This window comes from Artemia franciscana, chromosome 15 (assembly GCF_032884065.1).
Source record: "Artemia franciscana chromosome 15, ASM3288406v1, whole genome shotgun sequence".
In the NCBI taxonomy this organism is placed as follows: Eukaryota; Metazoa; Arthropoda; class Branchiopoda; order Anostraca; family Artemiidae; genus Artemia; species Artemia franciscana.
Window position 1 is genome coordinate 6,229,475 of NC_088877.1, and position 14,794 is coordinate 6,244,268.

Genomic DNA, 14,794 nt, shown 5'->3' on the forward strand with positions numbered 1-14,794 from the left:
TTCGTTCGACTTGGTAATGCCATCATAAGGTACCCAAAAACAGCAATGTATATAAAGTAATAAAAAAACCAAAGCATACTTTCTTTTGAGAAGCTCCAGACTTCTCAGCATTGCAGCTGAAAAATTATATTATATTGTAAAATATATTAACTATCCATGTAAAATTCGTTCAATTTCCTTCGTTTTCTAAGAATTCTGTATATTTCATATAGGACAGAATTTCATAAATAACAAAATTTTTCTTTTAAAATTTTTAAATACACTGAGAATAATACTCTCCTTGGGCTTTTTGTTTGGCAAAGTTCCAGATTTTTGCAGGGAAAGCAGAAGATGGAGGCGAAATGAAACCTATCAATACCCAATGTCCTATTTTAACAAAGACCTATGTGACTCCTTTCGTTTTTTTGAACAAAACTTTTCGCCTTGAAAAGAAAATGTTTGTGTAAAGTTTTTATGTATATTTTTCAAAACCGGCCATAAAATCAGGCCATAATTCACCCAAGACTTCCAGTAAGATCAATTTTCAGTGAAGCGATGGCTTTCCAAAATTGAACAAATATAGGGTAATATTACGAGCTAAGAATTAGAAATTAATCCCTCAATAGCAAATACTTTTACTGTATCTATTGTTATCAGAACTCCCTTTTCTAGATTTTTGGATACTATTAGCCCTGGTCGCTCCTTAGCTACTTTTCCTCATACCCCCCCCCTAAAAAATCATCACTTCCACTACAATTTAGGCTTGGGTAAGGAGTTCATCGGCTTTGTCTTTCCACCGAGTAGGGGGATGCCCTCAGGGACATTTCCATCGGTGAAGGGTGGTGTCGAAGTTAAACATAAGCTGTAATGGTACCTCATGTGGCAGAAATCATTAAAATTGTGTGCCACTATGCACAAAAACCCAAATAGGCTGGAAAGATCAAAATAACACATTAGTAGTGACGTCATAGGCACTTTTATGAGGCCCATAGCCGCTACATTTTTCTTCCTCTAATGATTTAAGATGACAAAAATGTTTGACGGTGATCCCCTCAGGACGAAAAGCAGGTGATTGTTACATAATAGGGAATATTTTCTAAAATATGCAGGTGTCTGTTACGTAATTGGAGTTGGGGGTAACGTAATCTTGCGTGACCTTTTGGATCTTACGATTTGCTTTAGGATTAAAAAGAGTTCAGTGTGTCAGCATCGAGGATATTATTCTTTAGTAATGGATGCTTTTACTCTATTGGATATTGAAGGCGCTAACAATGGCAAATAAAACCTAGATTGCTTAATATAGCAGCAGAAATTATAAAGGGTTGTCGGCTAACCCAAGAATGGTACAATATGTAATAACATTAAGCACATTCCAGTCGCTTTACGATTTGATTTTGGATTGAAAAGAGTTCAGTGTGTCAGCATCGAGGATATTATTCTTTAGTAATGGATGCTTTTACTCTATTGGATATTGAAGGCGCTAACAATGGCAAATAAAACCTAGATTGCTTAATGTAGCAGCAGAAATTATAAAGGGTTGTCGGCTAACCCAAGAATGGGACAATATGTAATAACATTAAGCAAATTCCAGTCGCAAGAACAGTTACGCTTTGCAGCAAAAGTGAATATAATACATATACAAAGATTTCAAGACGGATAAATGCATTAGTGTCTAGTACATGCTACATCTTCTACAAAATATATATTATAGGGACTCAATTATAATCCTGGGCACCGGTCTGTTTATGAAAAGGAATACAAAGTGCTTTACCGAGTCATATAGTTCAACTGGTGTTTCACCATGCCGATGGATACAGGGAATTCAAATCCAGGAAAACCACACATTCGACTTTACCCAGGCACGTTGTCCAGTCGTATCAGTTTCCAGGATACGAGCCCCGTGAACAACATACCCCCCATAGATGTCTCTACGAATACGTGTTGATCCACGTCGGTAATCATACCTATTTTTCATTGCTGATTTTAAGAATTAAATGCATCCCTAGATGAGTAGTTGAAAAATGATACCTCAAATGCAACCCAAATTATTCGTTAATTCTATCCGTGTATTTACAGACAATATCCAGTAGCGTCAATACATCACTTACTAGGTACTTTTTACAATAATCCGCCCCATTCTTACACCCTTCCTTGGTCCAATCAGTTTTAGCAAATTCAAAGTTGGCAGTGGTGTAATAAGGATCATGAAGTGAATAATAAAACGCTTCTATATGCAGTATTTTTTCCCAAGTATCCTTGAGGTGGAGTTGTAATAATCATACGGGTATTACACAGTATTAATCATACATTTTTTCATCTGGACAGCGCTGTTTAATGAGGGGGAAGCTATTAGGATCATCCTTATTTATACTTGAGTCAATTGCCTTTGAGATTTCGAGGAAAAACCATAGGAATTTAAAAGCAGATTTTATTCAAGAGGCTATTATTATTTTTAACTGTTCTCCATTTGAATTCTAAGAGCAACAACTTCTCAGATGATTTGGTTGTGACGTTACATAAAAAAACCCACCTACCTGTGCACTATCTACAACTTCAACTTTCTGCAAACGTGCCAACGCTGGAATTATGAATTTCAAACTATAGTTGGAATTGTGCATGTAAACTGGTAGAAAATACTGTTGTTTAATGCGTAAATTATATGATTTATTCGATGATGAGAAAAATGGGATGAGAAAGCTACTCATCCCGATAAAACTGGATAGCTTAAATGATCATGGTCGAGGATTGACATTTTTCTACTACCCTGAACAAATTTTTCCTTGGAAACCCAACACATATCTCTATTTTTATTTGCGAACTCGTCCTCTGATGATAGAGTCAATGGATAGTTAACGGTGAGCAGCCTTGAAATTGATCAATTTTCTGTTTTATTTGGTGCAACCATAGCTCCAACTACGAAATCCCCCCAGTGTCTCAAATACCTCTTCCATTTCCCTGGTATTACTTGAGTCTCTTTAAGCATGCCCATAAGAGACCACAATGGCATCATCTTCTTTAACACGATTCGAGTTTGATGCATCAGACACGTCAATGAGTATGGTCTTGATGTCTAATGTGTACTTGTCGCTATCAAGGAGCAAATTGTGAAAGTTTTTAAATCGTAGAATGGCGTTATCACCTGAAACTGTCTCGACGAACTGGTATCCATGAAGGTTACCGTACCTAAAGTGATCTTTTAATTTTAAATCTGAACAGAATCTAGACAGACACATTGGACGATGATAGCATTCACAATCACGCTTTTATCCCTCACTTAAAAACCCGACTAATGTTTGGTATAGAAATGAAATATTCTGCTGCATCAGGCTCACTGGCAGGGTCGTACAAAAGCCATACCCAGTATTTCGCCGATTTAATGGACGGAGCTCTTACCGAATATATTACCTCCTTTTTATCTTTAAGTTCACCCTCTTCATAAGGGTTTCATACTGTAGCACTGAAACCCCAATCTTTCAATGTTCGTTAGTCCTCTCAAAAATATCTATTCCCTTAGGTGTTGCAGGTAATTCCCCCTTTTTAAACAGTTAAACTTTACTTTGAGAAATTTTGCCCCCTTCCCGTCCCTACTAACTGCCAAATTATCCAAATATGTCTTACTAATGCAATTAATCTTTGGAGTTCTATGTCCTGTGACAAGAATTGAATACTTGAAGCATTCTAAGGCTATATCGAAAGAAAAGCGTTGTACACCTTTACAATCTATTAAATTTGTATTATATTTTTTACACCCGTTCCCCTTCCAGTCACTAAAAAACTCCTTTTTGAACATAATTACATTTAAATCTAAACTTTGAATAAATAGGACTATTGACCTGCTTCTATTTTTATTATGATTTTCCCGATTAGAAATATTACCCACCCAAAATTGAAAAAACGCCGTCAAAATTATGTATTTCTGGATGAAGTGTTTGCATCTCCGTTTGCAAATAATGCGAGCACACCTCATCCGACTTTCATTTTAAAAAGACATTTTTTGTGATTTACGCTGTCCCACCCTCCCATCTCCCAATCTGTTTGCAAAGAAGTGCTTGAATCTTGCTGACGCAGGAAATTGCTATGTCTACTGGATCTGTATGGATACTCTCACTTGTAATAGTATTAAATGGGTCTCCAAACCCAGCTCTAAACATAAATGTTGCACTTAGAGGAGCTTGTTCAATAAAAATCAGGCAATAGAGTGGTGAGCCGGCACGACTTTGTCCTAGTTCTACATATCACTGTCACTGTGAGAGGTGACCACTGTATCTTCTAGAATCCTCTCGACATCGCTAGATGGCACTTGGTTGGGATCGCAAAGATCTTCTAAAAATTCTGAAGCGAGGCCAATATCCTTCACAAAACTATCTAGATAAAAGTTGGGGGAAGGTATACTAATAGGTCTCATCACCGCCCTTAAGCCCCCTCATGTTTACTTTTTACTGGGGCCGCACATGAATTGTCACGAAATTCGGCTGCCGGTGACGATACTTTCTCGATATGTGCCCCTGGTGTAGGTGGTAGTGCCTGTATGTGAACCTAAAAAAATAATAAGAGCTTATTAGCTTATTCAAACACTCTCGATTTCTTGCTAAGAAAGAATTTATGTTAGGCTGAAAGATAATATATTTTTACTTTGAAAAATTTTTGAGAAGGCAATGCGATCCTTCGGATGTATTGAGACCAAACTACCACCTATATGTTTAATAAGCAGAGAGTATAAAATAAATGGACCCCCCAAAGGGACCCCTCAGACCCCCCCATCATAATTTTATAAAGAGTCTTAAAAACACATACGTATTTCACGTCCATTGGTGCTTATTTTTCTCCGAAGAAATCATCCAGCAGCTGTTTGATCCAAGCTGGGTAATCATTGGCGGCAGGAAAAAAAGAATAAAAAATCTTATCCCCTTGAAGCATTTATGATTTTAAGCTATAAAAAAGTATTATTTGGCTTGAAAAAAAACCCATTAAACTTCCCAAAGTGAAACGCTAAGTTTTCAACACTAGAATGCTTTTTTTTACAAGCAGCAAGATCCTAGTTGTTTACCCTTTTATTGACATGAAAAAATGTCTTATTTTTGTTATTGCTCTTTTAGGAGGCCAAGGGGGTCTTCGACACCTCAAAACTTTTGGGAAGGGCCCTACAGTAAATCACAAAATATACGTTTCCTTTTAAAGATGGGAGATGGCAAAAATGTTCTAATAGATTAAGAAATTTATCTCACGTAAAAATTTAGTTTTTAGCACTAAAGCGTTGCGAAAAGTCCCTCGAAGCCTTTTTTAGGCCGAAAAGAATTGATTATTTATCGAACTAACAGGATCCTACTTTTTTCCATACTGAAAAATTAGCCTTTATTTAAAATATTAATAGTTTTAGTAATTGTTGGCGTCTAGCATGGCTTTCTCCTTATGGGGGAGGGCTGAAGGGGGCGCACTCTCGTCTTGTATTGGGAGTCCAGGTCTTGTACACCTAGCATTCTTGCCGTACATGATACTGCTGGTCTTGAAGTGACCATAGTAGGGGCCACATCTTTGCTTGCCTTCTTTGGGGGGGGGGCATTCATCAGAGTTTTCCTGTAATATAATCTCATTTTCATTTTGTCAGGAAAAAACATCTTATTTTCAACATGACATCACGTAAATTTAACTCGCCTCTAGTACACTCCACCACTCTATATCGATACTAGAAATACTAGTTTTCACGGTCCACTAGTATAAAAGAAAATTTTTCAAAGAATGATATAGAAAAAAGGTTCCAAAAATTTGGCATCATTCTGATGTCAGAGAATAAAGTGAGGGTGAATGCCCCAATTCACAGTTATTTTCTTAAAAAGCGATAAAATAAGCTTGGTACATAATTCAAAATAACTTCCTAGGACAAGTCTGTGGACCCACCTCTGTAAGATCCATTCTAAAAACCTAACCCTTTCCAATCTAACCTTTTCCATTGAAACGTCGTTCCTTTTTTATAATTGGAATTGAACAGCTAATATAGGCGTTATAATAGAAACCCAGCCAAAGACTAACAACTTGTTTGGAACTAGTCAGAATTTAGGTCACCCCCTCAAAAATTAAAGATTATGTTTAACCATAACTCGCCAGTTCGATCAGAAAAACATTTCTAAATTGCAATCTCTTGCAATACCAGAGTATTTGAATTTTACAGCTGCCAAGAATTAACCATTATCCGTTAACATAATACCGGATTTTCGGCAGAAACTAACCCTTTACGTGATAGAAGGTATCATTAAAGGTTAGCATGAATATCTGTTTATGTCTTTCTTACCCATCTGTCAGAAATAAGCCACGATTCTGTATTCTGTTATGATAAAATGCGACAAATTTATCCGTGATAAAACTACTTTATGTGGGGGGGGGTTCAGCTGTTTTTTCTATATATAGGGTTTTATTAGGTTAAATTTAATCAAAATTTCCTCGTATTTTCTGGTGGGAGGAGGGGGTGTATAGATAAAGGCTTGCCTGTTGGTATCTTTGAGACATATCCATTTTTAAACTTGAGATGTATCACTTTCAGTATCTTATGTAAGACTAATGAGGAAGTTCGTTCAAGACCGGGTCTTATAGCCCCCAGGGGACAAAGAAAATTACTCAGTTCCCTGCTAGAAGAACAGGAATCAAGAGTGGATCACGGGATGTTTCTATTTCCTGGAGATAACGGGATACCTTTTGTGTGCCATAAATATCAAACCTTTGCTTCTAGGAAAATCAATAGACGTCTAAACTCTACAGTTGCTCTGTTCATACAAAATGGTGGAGAAATTCCTTGTTTTCTGACACGAAAAGGTTCTGTGTGTTAGGTGTGAAAATATTTGGTGATGAGCAATTTGGACCATACCCTTACTTGAGGGGACCCTGAAGGCCTTTTCCTGGCCCTCATAGGTTTTTTTTGCAACCAAGGAAAGACACTCTCTATTATTTAACATTTGCACATAACTAAACAAACCCTATTACGTAACAACAAAGAAAACCCTAATTTGGGGGGCCCCTGAAGGTTTTTCCTACACTCTTTTTTAAGTAATTTTTTAAGTAATTAAAACGCACTTTTTTTACGGATTCCCTAATCCGTAACTAACACTGCGTCTTACCCTGATCGGATCGCCGTTAAGCTTCTTCATCATCTTAAATCATTAAAGGAAGAAAAGAGTAGCGGCTATCGGCCTCATAAAAGCGCCAATGGCGTCACTACTGATACTATGGGCCTGTATTTGTCAGCTATCAAAATACAATTATAGAATTTCACCATAAGATAAAGAGCTTTTAATTTCGTTTATTACGTCTAAATTAGTATTTTTCACCTTTCTTTGTAAGAACAGTGAGTGAGGAGGGGGGCTTCAAAGCATTCTCATTGCTACGGTAGACACTCTTTGATCTGATGGTTCGGGGATCAAATGCCTCCCCCCCCAAAAAAAAATGACCCCCCCCCCCAGCCTGCATAATTCAAGCATCAATAGAAATGGGTCAGTTTTGATTTAGGAAAATTGGCTCCAATTTCCCTCCTCCCCAGGGTTTTGACGAAATTACCCAACTGTTTTTAAATTTGGACTGAAGAATGAATTTAAATGAATTTAAACACTGAATTTAAAGAATGTAATTTAACAGTAAGTTAATATTTGACATGTGAATAAATTTAAACTTGTTTACGAAGATCAGTAAATGATATTGCAGGATGCATGGAGTTTCTCGGAGTGTATTTTAACAGGTGTATTCTCCGAGAAGAACTTGGGAGGGTACACGGAGGTATCATGGGAGCTACCGAGACCTTTCGTTCCTTTTTCTTTACTAAGTTTATTTGTAATCTTTTTTTTTTTGAAGTTCTGAAGTATAGTAACAGACGTTGTTTTTATGTCATTTCACTAATCCAAGTGATAAGGGGATGACTTTTGAAATGCAAAATTTGTTTATCTGACAGTCTCTTATCAAAAACTGTAGCACATCAGGACATTTAGTCATTTTTTAGTTTCAGCTAGATTGCGATAATTTTTATGGCACTTGTTATCTACCAAGTGACATTAGCGACCGCAAATTCTGTCGGTCTGTCACGATTTCGCTACTTTAGGCACTTCCAGGTAAGCTAGGACGACGAAATTTAGCAGGCGTATCAGCAACCAGACCAGATTAAATTAAAAAATTTCGTATCCCAGATTCGACCATCTGGGGGGGGGGGGGGTTACGGTTAAATCGGAAAAATGAGGTATTTTTAACTTACAAACGGGTGAGATCCTGACCAGATCTGGTGACATTAGGGGAAGTTGGGAGGGGGACCTAAAATCTTAGAAAACGCTTAGAGTGGAGGGATCGGAATGAAACTTGGTGGAAAAAATAAGCACAAGTCTTAGATACGTGATTGACATAACCGGAACGGATCCGCTCTCTTTGGGATAGTTGGGGAGGGGCTAATCCTGAAAAATTAGAAAAAAGAGGTATTTTTAACTTAGGAGTGGGTGATCGGATCTTAATGAATTTCGATACTTAGAAGGACATTGTGACTCAGAACTCTTATTTTACATCCCGACCGGCATTAATTCTCTGATTTTCCTTTTATATCAATCTATTGATTCTTAGAATCTTGTTAGAGCTCATACCATATGAGCTCTTGGCTCTTCTGGCCTCGTCACAAGTACCATGCGAGCTCTCAGCTCTTGTGTTAAAGGGACATACTGGTTGTAGAATAAATGTGTCCTTGAAAATTTACCTCTAGGGATGATTCCACACAGAGATATTGAACGCATCTAATATTTTATCTCTGGAAGATAACATTAAGGGAAGATTTGACATGGCTGAACGTACTCAAGGCTCATTTTATTCTACCAACAAAAAGTTATGGTAGGGGAAGTCTATTTGATGAATGACCCCGATTTTTTAAAGTCTTATTATCAAAGAAGCTACCCCCCTGCTTCTATATATAGGAATTCTAGGTAAAGACCCTAAATGAACCGCTGCGTATTTGCCTTGAGAAACTAAGCTCTTTACTAAGTTTTTATTTTGTGCAATACCCCGTGGAGCAAGATCTGTGACCACGCCCCTCATGGTCGTCAATTAGGATGGAATTAGCCCTTTTTGAAGTTTTTACGAAAACGTTTTCTATAAAAACCTTAAATACCCCCAGGACACAATTTACAACCCTTGCTCTGAAGGCTCTGGGGGGAGAGGGCTGTCATCCTCAAAGACATAATTTCCGGACCTTGCAACTATCGTAAAAAAATGGCTATCGTAAAATATTGATTGGATGTGTTTGGGGAAATGTTGGGTGTGTGAGGGGGGAAGGTGTTGTCCTCCAATCACTTTCGGCTATTAAAAAGAGCACCAACCCTTGCAATTTCTAATCGAATGAGCCCTTTTGAATCGAATCGAATTGGTGTTTTAACTAATTGACACGGAAGCTCTCTTAATACCGATGCAGTAATATTTCCAATATGGCTCCTTTGCACCAAATTTTAATAAACAAAAGGAGTTGTCCATGAAAAATCCTGGCCTGGGGGAAATTCTGCCTTCAACCAATTTTTAATTTGCGTGAGATTACTGTATTCAACCTTTAGAATTCGATTTTGGAACCCCAGATATTCATGCAAGGGATTTTAAATTTCAATAGACGGGATATCTGCAAGTCGAGTTGTTCTTACTCGATTATACTTTTTCCTATAATTGAAAGTAATATTCGGATTTATTTTTTTTATTTCCTTAAATTCTAATAAAAATTCCTCCATTGAGCTGTAGCTCTTATTATTGTAAATTAAATAATAAACACCATTCCTTTCAGGGGGTTTTGTGGGATGAAAAGGGAACTTTTCAGTAAAAATTATCAAGGCAGTTCTTTCTCTCCTTGGTCTATTTGCTAAATTCCCATGCCCAAAAGCAGATATCCTCCACCTTTACATATCTTTTATCCATTTATTGCTTGAGTATGCTTGCCTGGTATGGCCTTAGGTTGGATCAGTGATCCAGAAGAGAGTCATCCAGAAGAGAGCAATGTGCCATTTTCCTACTCAACGCAATCCGCCTCCCAACCTTGGTAGACCGAAAAGTTACTCTTCGCACTAATTTCGGGAACAGTCTGCGTCTTAAACCACATTTTTAATATCTACTTCCAGCCCCTTAATGTCCACCAAAGCCCCTTTTACTTCGATCCAAAGCACAAAAGATTCCGGCTCTAAGTCCTATCAATGCAAAAACATTATTGCCAGTGTTAGTTGAGATCCTAAATAAATGAAAATTGTACTAGTATCCTAAAATTTGTCAGTTTGTTTGTTAGTGTTTTTAAATGACAAGCCAGTCAGAACCATGGTTGAATGTTTTTATGATGTACCTGACGAAAAGTGACTATGTTTTTATAATGTTACATGTTTATGCACCTTGCAAAAAACATGTTGTATCGACAATGTTTATGACGTACCGACAATGTTATATGTTCTTTCTATAATGTACGTGACAGAAAACGACAAATCCGGCAGTTTGGTAAAAGTTCGTTTGTTAATAAAGTATAGTTCGTACATTAAAACATGATTTTCCCTCAAGGTGGAATGCGACCTTTTGTATGATTACTAAAATTATTAGGATAGCTCCCCATCAAGTGTTCTGTTTAAAATAGAAAAAACCAGGCCTTGTTCTAGCTGATGATGAGTGGGAACTTCTGAGTGACCTTTTTTATCTTCTCTCCAGCTTTTCCTGTATTGTAGAGGTATTGCTGAATTAATTCCCGTATTTTCCTGTATTGCCCAGTCTTTTTAAATTCTTCTTTCCCCGAGACAACTGAATGGTCACAGTTGCACTCATTGATCTTGAATTATTCAAAATATGAGAGATTCAAGAACATCTGTATGTCACTAGTGAACCATTTACCAGAGGAAAAATTCTATTTTTAAAATGGTAAAGATACTTTTGTTCGCAATTGACATGACAGACTCTTGTGACCCCCCATTGATTCAATAGCAGTTCTCAGCCTCCAACCTTCGAATATTAGACACAATAATGGTTTTCAATGACTTTTTTCGTATGAACAAGAAAAAGCCCAGTAAGAAGAAAGAAATGAAGAAGATAAAGTAAAAAGCAAGAATATAAAGAAGAAAGAAGAATGTCTTATCTTTTCAAGTATCACCTTATGTATTGGAGTAGAAGCTAATAACAGTGCAGGATGTTAATGAGAATGATCAAGATCAGAACTTTTACTTCAACAGGTTAATGTCCGCCTAAGTCTAGTAGCACACACCAAAAAGTTTCAATATTTATTTCTCAGCTAAAGCTGTCAGTCCCTTTATAGTCTTTCGGAAAAAGTATTCGCCCCGGATACCACGGATAGGAGCTTTGTTGTGGAAGATAGTATCCATCCCAGTTACAGGCGTGACAGCAGAAGCTGCACTAGACTGAATGTAACAGCCAAACTATTCCTGCTGGCACTATATAAGGTCAGTAAACTTGTTTTCATCCTTACAATTACAAGCTTTTCAAGTCCTTCAAAACAAATCGTTGTTTGCTCACATTAACATAATTTCAGAAAATTTTCCTTATCAATTTGAATAAACAAAATAGGTTCCTGCTAACATCTTTGTATGAATACTCTTCCGTAAATTATCAGCATTATATTGTGAGCACCACACGTGCATTGCCATGTTTATATACATATATATATATATATATATATATATATATATATATATATATATATATATATATATATATATATATATATATATATATATATATATATATATATATATATATATATATAGGAGAGAGAGAGAGAGAGAGAGAGAAGGAGAGAGACTTTTATTTTGAAAACGACAATCACAGCCTGTGGCACCGAGTTAGCGCTTTACGTCAAGTATTACAGCGATGTAAAACTTGTAAATGAAAAAAAAAATGAATAAAATAGAAAAACACAAACAAAGAAACACAGTGTCAGACCTAGACTTGTCAGATTAAAAAACCAAGCCTCGGCTAAAAAAAAAAAAAAAACTGAGTCAAGACAAAAAATTCACTGATGAATCACGTTTACAAACGCTGGAATGAAACTCCTCCTGTATCTCTCGTGGATTGGCGGGAAAGGTTGAAGTGTGGAGACTTTCTAGGATTTGGGCCTTTGAGGTCGGGATCTTAAAGGTTGAAAAGGCTTTTTCATGGCCTTATTAACAAATCAGGTACACTGGAGGGTTCTTCTCTATGATAGGGTAGTGAACTGGAAATGCTTAAGAAGAAAGTGATATGGGAGTTTACCTTGACCATAGATAGTTCTTAATGCTCGATTCTGGACTGACTCTATGGAATAAGATTTGGAAGTAGTTAAGCCAAAATACCGAACCGGACAAGAATATTCAAGAAAATTGCTGATGAAACCTTTATAAATTTTTAAAAGGTGGAATGCAGGGCAAGAAAACTTTATGAAAAATTTAAGCGTAGAAAGTATCAAATTAGCTTGCTTTGTGATGTTAGTAACGTGGACCTCCCACTTCAGATCGCTCGAGATAGGGATACCGAGGATTTTACACTGCTGGACAGACACCTCCGCAGGGATTGGTTGCTTGAACGAAGGTGGGCTCTTCAAGAAACTGAAAGTCATGATATTTGACTTTTTCGCATTCGACGTCATATCGTACTGTGTAGCGTCGCTGGAAATATCTTCCATGATTTCCATAGCTGAGATCTTCAATTTTGTCCGGCATTTTTCCAGTAAGGATATGTAAGGATGGCAAGGAGGGTACCCTGGGGCACACCAAAGTATACTGGAAGGAGATATGAATAGACATTTTTATACATTACAAATTGAGTTCTATTGGAAAGGAAAGACGCTATTATTCTAACAAGGTTCGGGTTAATATGAAATTCTTTTAGAAGTATTTCAGCTAAAACATTGTGGTTAATCAGATCAAAAGCTTTTTGGAGGCGTATTAGAAGTAGATCTAGCCAAACATCAGGGTTTCCCAAATTTTTACATATTGTAACCAGTCAGCTTACAAGATAATGAGCAGTAGAAAGGCCACGTTGATTTCCAAATTAATTTAGGTAAATAACTTCTTCAATTTTTGATTAGAGCTAATCAGTCAGAAAGCTTACATATAATTTTGAAAAAACTGAGGTGAGCGTAATCGGTCAAACCCCATTGAAACCCTCCTCAGCGCCCTTAATCTCAATTGGCGCTACGAATCCCTTTTTTAGGTGTCAGGGTAGCATCCACGTCCAGTGATCGTGCAGATAAAATCAGCCAGTAATAAGGACAGCTTGTCAGCGAAGGCTTTGACGAGTGCGATCAGGATATCTGATGAGCATATACTTGTCCTTTTTATGTTATTTATCTTTTTCTCGATATCCTTTAATGATAAATGGGGAAGGTTTTCATCCTGACTATCGGGAATAGACGCAAGAGTCTCTGTGGAAAGTGGAGGTAATGCCTGGACAATATTTGTGAGGTATTTGTTGAGATAATTAGGAGTTTTAACACTATCAAGTTTTAATTTTAAATACCAAGTTTAAAATATCAAGTTTTAACTTTATCAAGCTGGAAATCAATCTGGTTGACTGTAGAACTTATGCAAGTTAGAACAGATGACATCTAAAGAGAAGCCTCCTTTGGTTGTGGGTATATTTACCACTTGCTTTAGGTGTAGACCCCTGTACAAGTATTCGCGTTTCAGTTCATTGGCATTACCAGGTAGTAAAATCCAATTGTTTGGCAATCTCGAAAGAGCGAAATTGACACTGGCTTGGAGGTTTTCAACGAACTTTCGTCAAATCTTCGCATGCTCACCTGGTGAGCCATAAAATTACAGACTAGGATATTAGACAGTGGACGAGGGAACAATTTTTTTTTAATACTTATCAATATGATTTCATCATAATCATCAACGCCAGGGATTGTGATCAGTTTTTGGCACAGCAAGAGAAGTCCTCCATCACGCTTACCAAGCTGGTGATCGATTGGCCTCAGTTTCAGAAAATATTTTTAGCCCAAAACTTTCAGGGAGTCAGGGTGTTGCGCCTGGACTTCAGTTACGGCAAAAAGGTGGGAATTTGCGAGATTCGGCGTAATAGCCAGTTCTTTCATTTTTTCGAAGTTGAGACTCACAGCATAACAGAGCAAGAAATTTGGAAAGTGGTAACTCGAACCAAGCGAAGAAGACAACTGTTTTGTTTTTATTTTTAATTGGGGAATAATTGGGAGATGTCTGAAGAGTGAACAGGGGAGACTGTGGTCTTACAAATAAGGATAAGACTGGGGAAATTGTTAAGTGGGTGGGGGAGGAGTCCAAAGGGCTGTCTGGATCATTATTCGGTGAACTAGACAGGGAAAAGTCCTTGCCAAATCAGATTACCTATCCTGCACATTCGATGGGAACGCGTAGGATAGGTTCTCTGATTTTGATAGGGACCTTTCCCTGTCTAGCCGTCTATATATAGACGGCTTAATCCTTTTCATGGCAATTAACGACACATACAGGGAAAGCCTAATGAAAGTGTGAAAAAGACAAATACCAAAAATGATCGTCACAGCCTTGAACTTCGACGGTGTGCCACCAAAAAATTGTCGGCACGTGGTCAGTGCAACACTTTAAATTTGTCAACACTGCGAAAGAGATCATTTTGGGCTCGGTTTTCGGGACTGATTGCTGCTTCATCAATTTACTTTTTCGATAAGATTTTACTTTGAGAAGATGATAGCAATTTCAAAGCACAATATAAGAAACTTCAGTGAATATTATCAGGTACTAATTTCTATATTGCCTTTTTGAAAAAAAAATTTAAAAACACTTTTCCATCTTTAATACTACATTAGAAAAGTTAAAATAAAAGAATCAGCTCGTTGGTC